This window comes from Poecilia formosa, unplaced genomic scaffold (assembly GCF_000485575.1).
Source record: "Poecilia formosa unplaced genomic scaffold, Poecilia_formosa-5.1.2 Scaffold3, whole genome shotgun sequence".
NCBI classification, from domain to species: domain Eukaryota; kingdom Metazoa; phylum Chordata; class Actinopteri; order Cyprinodontiformes; family Poeciliidae; genus Poecilia; species Poecilia formosa.
The window spans coordinates 107,512-114,333 of record NW_006799942.1 but is presented as its reverse complement, the minus strand read 5'-3'; positions in this window follow the sequence as shown (position 1 = coordinate 114,333).

The window sequence follows — 6,822 nt, the reverse complement described above, 5'->3', positions numbered from 1 at the left end:
AATAACTAATTGCACCTGGTAGTTTCTTTTGGCCACCACAAAAAGGATTTGTTCGCCAGGACTCAGATTGGTCAATACTCAGAGCAATAAAAAAGTTGCAGGAACCTGCAGAAGTAGAAGTCTTCTTAAATAATTGTGTGTAGTTATGTAAATATGTCAATGTTTTTGTCATTCTTTAAAAAGAAGAGTTAAAAAAAACCATCAAACCCTAAAATAATTACACTAATGCCCCATTTAAGCTCCCGTCAAACCATACAGATGGGTTGCAGAAAGAGATTTTCTGTGTATCAAAATGTTTAAAAGAAAATTGGTGAAAAGTTGACTTTGATTTGCCTGCACTGCACTAAATCAAGACAATCTTTCTTTTGTTATGACCACAGGGAACGACTATGTTATTTGTCCTCTGAGGCTGTTATGTGTCTTGAAATAGCAATGCAGGAACGTTTAGAAGTTCAAATGATAACTCAAATATTGATGATTGTGTAAATCATTTAGCCCACAACGAACTTCGGAGGAACCCTCCTCTCTTGTAGTGCACTCAGCTAAGCGCAGCACTCCAGAAATGCATTTGTGTAAATGCTATTCTTTGGCTGTGGGGAGCTGGTTCTCTCTCTGAGAGGAACATGTTTCACCACTCTTTTCCCTCTTGCCTGAGACAATGTACCCGTCACTCTGTGACTTGATGCAATGTGAGAGCTATGGAGGAGGCTTGTTCTTGGTGGGACTCTGTGTGCCATTCAGCTATGTGTATCTATGCTACTGAACCGTGGCTTCCTCATTACTTAATAAAGAGAATCACTCTCCTTTTCAGCATTGCTTTTTATAGAACTGTTGAGGAAAAAAATCCTCTTTGTGTATGCTTTTCTACAATAAACAAGGGGTTTTGCAAAAATTTCAAAGAACAGGTAAACTCTCAGATCAGTTGAAAGTAAAATGAAGAAAAGTGAAAGTTCTGCACATCCTTTAGGTCACCGCCGTTTTTGAGAACTTTCATAAAAAGTAAGCTGATCGCTGCAGAAATGCCTTTTATTGAGAAATGCTGTGATTCAAAAGTGCTTTTACGTGAAACCAGCCCTGGATGAGCTCAACATCCTGTTTATTCCTCATTTAACCCTGCAACACACAATGGAGAAATTGTACTTATCTGTTTCCCTGGAGGCAACAAACATGTAACAAAGGGATATTTGGAATGATTGAATCCTTATCTCTTTAAACAGATATGTTATGTTGACATTACAAAGCACTATAAACCGGACAGTTGAGATACATTAAATCATATAATTTGTTCTTCTTGAGCCTATAAAAAAACCCTAAAACTTAAGCAACCATTTAAGTTTTAAAAATGTTGTTACATCAACATACTTTTTGACATATTTGCTGGGTGTTACAATATTATCATCTTTTGTGCATAACTGTAAAGTAGAGGCAAAATGATCCATGATTTTAAATATAATCTTTCTGAATTTTTTTTTATTTTTATATTCATAATTATAACTCATCTTCACTACTGATTATTATAGACTCATAATCTTGAATTTGGATGATGTGCTTCATTTGAATCTATTGAGACATTTTGAATATGATTTAAATATTTAGTTTTTTATGTGTTCTGGACAGTTAAACAGCTTTGTAGTTATGTTAACTCTAACATGTTTTACTAGTTATTCTCAATAAATACTTGTTTTTACCTGGCTTGAATTAAAGAAACTATATATTTTTGTTTATCTTTTAAGCCATAAAAACCCGCTAAGTTTTTTCTTTTGCTTAGCATGCTCACATTAACGCACCTTTAATACTATGATCCATCAGTCAGTATATACATGGACCTCCATCACATCCTTAATTCCAGGAAACTGCAAGTAGCTTTTGTTTTTTAGCTGATCTGATGTGATGCACAATTTTTAATGAAAATATATTTTCTGCAGCTCACAGCAAGTGCCAAGTAGTCAGTCTTGCAGAGGCATGTAAATCTTTAAAATGGAGCCCATTGTGGATCACTGTTTGTATTTAGGGTGGCTTGATAAATTCATCGTTTTGTTAAGTTCTTCTCCTTGATCTGTACACATGCAGAGGAATACATGCTCAGAGCTTTCAACCTCTGCTGCTTTCTTTATTGTGTTCCTGGTCGATTAGCCTCGGGGCTGTCTTCAGGGCCTGGGGCCAGTGGGAGCAAATGGGGGAAGGGCGGGTGGCTGCATCTGCTAGGGGACCTTCTTCAGGGGGTCCCACTGTGGCCTAGCTCAGTTTTCATGTCTATCTTCAAAGGCACAACCCGGTGCAGGGAGAGAGAAGAGAGAATAGTGAAGAGACGACAACGCTGCTGCTGTTATTTTCCCAAGTGCTTTCAGCAAGCACTACTGGTCTAACAGCATTCTCACACCAGGCCGCTCTAAAGATACCCAAAGTAAACTGAAATATCATTTTATATGTTTGTCGAAATTATTTTAAAATTAAAGTTTTAAAATTAAAGTTTAACCAAAATAAAACAAAATATCCTTCGCCCACACATGCAGTGACCCCGTGGATCACAGATATGCAACAGGAAGGGAGTGATTAAGAGTAAAACTGCCCGGTAGTTTGTGCGGAGCATGAATTAGGAACATAAATAAAACATGCAGAGAAAAAGTCTAATGAATAGGCCTTGAAAATCTTAACAGGCAGGACTTTGAATGGGATAATGTCTCTGTTGTGCAAAATTTTGCAGCTTCCTCGTGCCTCCTGATCCTCTGGGCACGCCTGCTGTCACAGGGGTTTAGCTTCACATTTTTCAATCCAGCAGGGAAGCACTCACCTTGATGAGACCAACTTAGAAAGGAAAAACTAAATCCAGACTGTCAAAAATAACAGAAATATCAACAATGTGTTTTCCCTAATTTTTTAGTTTTTCATATCTCATTATCTGTCATAAAAACATGTAATTTACTTCTCTTTTGATTGCTTTTCTTTTACTTTTTATATGTATTTTCTTCCTTCATCTACTTTATCCACTATTTTTCTCTTCCATCCTCTACTCCTGCATTTTCCATGTTCAGTGGCTTTGAAATGTAGATGGACTCCTTGAACAAATTCATCACAGCCACAAACTTCAGTAATTCACACAAAGGCGTTCATAGTAGTGAAACAGAAGATTATGTGGTTTTCAAAATTTGAAGTTTTCCATTCATCTGTTTATTTTTCCTTTATTCTAATTCTGTATGAAATGCAGATTAACCAACTGCTTTCAGGGGTCATTCAGTTGTGCATGTGTGTATTTTAATCTCATTTTAGGTAAAACGTCTCTGTGAATTAAACCTGCAAAGCAAAAAACTTCTACTGCACATCATTCTGAACACACCACACCCACAGTGGTGGCAGCATCATGATGTTGGATGCATTTTTTTTTGCAAGAGCAAGTAAGCTGGTTAGAGGCTGACGATGGACAGGAATATATATCTATAATTTTTTTTTGTCATTCCGCTTCACATTTCTGCCTTATTTTGTGTTCACCTATTACATAATATCCCAGTGAAATTGTTTGAGGCTTGTGGTTGTAGCATGAACTAATATGAAAACATTCAGTGTAACAATATGTGTGCAACCCACTAAGTTTTTACTTCTCATCTTAGTTTGAATAAGACTTTTTTCATTTTCTTGTCCTCACCTTTGTGTGTTTTAGTTCTTTACACCTCTCATTTTTTTTTCTTAATTTTCTTGTTTCTGCTTTACATACATTGTCTGAGAAGGTTTTGTTCAGCAGGCTGTATGTCCATATACACTCATCTGAGTTTGTGCTTAGGAATTGCACCTGACCAAGTGTGTTATAGGGAGAAATCACGCCACACTGAGTTATTTCTGGCTGGGTTAGTCGTATTTCTCTGGGCACTTTGATAATGGAGAGCATTTGAATAATGAATGGAGTGTATAATACTGTTCTTCAAACTCGCTGAATGAATTAGGCAAGTGCACATAAGAGAGGTTTCTGAGTGTATGTTGTAGGGAATGAAACACAAATTTCCTTTTTAGCACTGCTTAATAAGCAAAGGAATATATATTGACATAGACAATTATCTCTTTTTAGCTTCTTTGCAACCATTCTGACTTGTGTGGGCGATTCTTAATAGCACTTAATGTGCTGTGATGCTAAGCAGACCCCTTGCCTGAACAAACCCCTAGTCTGAGAGGCTGCTTTGTCTCTCTAAAGAGAAGACGCAATGATAAATGAATCACTATGAGATGACTAGTTCTTGATAAAGGTTTAAATAACATGACTATTGGTCACATCACCTAAAAAATGATTTAAACCACCATTCACTTCTTAACGCTTTGATTCCAGTGAGCCATTCTTCTTCAATGTAATACTTTATAGTTCCTTCAGTTGTCTGAGATTTCTTATGATCTAAGGAGTATTTTCTTGGAAATTTGCTGATTTTTCATTTATATTTTGTCCAGAATATTCTCAAAAATAAAGAAAGTGAAAGAGTACACTGTCCTAAAAAAGAAAAAAAACTACTCACAGGTAATTAATATTATTCATGTCTTTGGATCTACGAGGTACAGCTGTGTGATAGCACACAACATTTGCACCTTTGAATATTTAACATTGATTTTTAAAACTACTGTTAAATTTAAGTGATTGAATAAATAATGCAACCCTTTATATTTTTTTCTGTGAAACCTAATTAGAAATTTGATTTCTGGTGAGGAATAAATTCATGGCTGAAACCACAGAGTGAGACTGAAAGAGTTACAGTAGTTGGTCCCTTCAGAATGAAGAAGGAAATTATGGGATCTCAAAAGAATTTGAAGCTATTCATGCCACTGCTTGAAAAACAGTTTACAAGTGGAGGAGATCCAAACAACTGCCAACACATGGAGGTTTATCTGTCCTGGTATGCTGACTTGAGTAGACCCCAGAAGCTACAAGAAGTTTTCAAAAACCCTAAAATACCACGACTGGACATTTAAATCCAGTTGTGATTTAACTGTCCAGTTTTATCCAGTCAACAAAATTAGATTAGGAATCAATATGCGGATATTTCTTAATAAATACCTGAATGTTTAGTAGGTTCTCCTATTTTTTTTTTTTCATAACTTTTTATCAATCCTAAATTTCCATGTTTGCCAACTTTTCATATTTTATTAGTGAATAATGGTGAATAGAAATTTTTGAAAAAGACAAAGGATAAATTAGACATAAAGATGTCAATTTGAATTCATAACCTGGAGCAACAGACTTCTTGATTAGATCCCATGCATGTGAAGTGAGAATGTTAACGGTATAAGATGAGTGGTCCTATTCTTCGTGACTGAAACTACATTAATTAATATTCAGGTGTTTTTTTTTTTTGTTTTTTTTTTCTAAATTTAACTTTTTTCAATTGCTCAATTATTAATAACTCCAAAATCATTCAAAAAAGGTCTGTTTTCAAAAGTAAATCTTGTTGAGTGTGGAGGAGGAAACTTCCATTAAGACATCTATCAACTTAGTTTTCATTTCTACAGCATAACTCAATCTTACTTTGTTTATTTCAGTACGCGCGCGCGCGTGTGTGTTTCACATGTGAGTATAATCCTGCAGGATGACTTGGTCCCGTGCTGGTTTGGCTTGTGACGGTAACTGAAGGTGACTAAAAGGGAGGTAGCTGTCTTCTTTCGCTGTGGTCACATTCTCATTTGTTGCTACTGGCATCCTATGAATTATTGAGTCTGGGGCGTCGTGGCTCCCACCTCTCCTCTCACATTCCCTCAGTCTACTTGACAGCCACCCTGTGCGTGTGTGTGCGTGTGTATGTGTGTGTATTCGCGGAAGCGTGTTTGCGCGCGCTTAGCGTAAAAGTGAATGCATTCTTCCGCAATTAGACGGAGCTTCCATCCTCATTCTGTCAAAAATGTTCTCTGCTGCATGAAAAAATCCAAAGTAAACAGTTTCTCTTCTGCGCTCTGTCTTTCTTCCAATCCACATTTTAAAGTTCCGCTTTGAATCTGCACCTTGTATTATTTGCTTAAATTGCAAACTATTTCATTTAATGTACAAAGCATCAAAGCTTCGCGCAAAAATAAAGCAGAAATTGGCCTCCCGGTGCACCTCGATTATTGCATGAGAAACAGCAATATACCTTTCAGGTTCTGCTGAATAATTGAAGTGCCCTCAGTCGCCACATGCCGCTGACGCTCATAGGCCTTCAGCTCAACTTACCACGTTATGATATCAATGCTGGTAATATGAGGATCAATTATTCACAAGACCAAACCCCACTTTCAGGCCAAAAAACTCTCAGAAATTAAACTTTTTATGTCGTTTGCATTTTTATTTCTGACTAAACTTAAAAACGCGCATTGAAACGGCCTAACTCATCAAAAGGGGGGAGGATCCGTTACAACAATTAAATTAAGGGTTCGTCTCTCCCTTTTGAAAAAACCCATTAAACACCATAAATTAGACTGAATTAAATCGACTCTCACCATCAAAGGGAATATTCATGAGCGCTACAAACGTTTCCGCGTAAAGCTGCAAAGTATCGATCTCATCCAACAACCGGCCCACGGTCTCTCAGGGAAAAATCACACAGCCGCAAGCCATGACCACTGTGGGAGGATTCCGGCGGAAGCTTCTCAATTTAGCCTCTAATGCATTTATTTATTCATTTCGTTTCTAGAAACATCTGATGGATGTTTGGTGACCGACTCCACTGGCGGAAATGACAATTTTAAGATATTTTTTTAATGTGTCATTTTCACGCATCTTAGTTCTGCTGAGAAGAAACGTCTGTGAAAATGAACTTTAAACGTACAATGCTTCCAGAAAATTACTATTATTAGTAATAATAATAATAATAATAATAA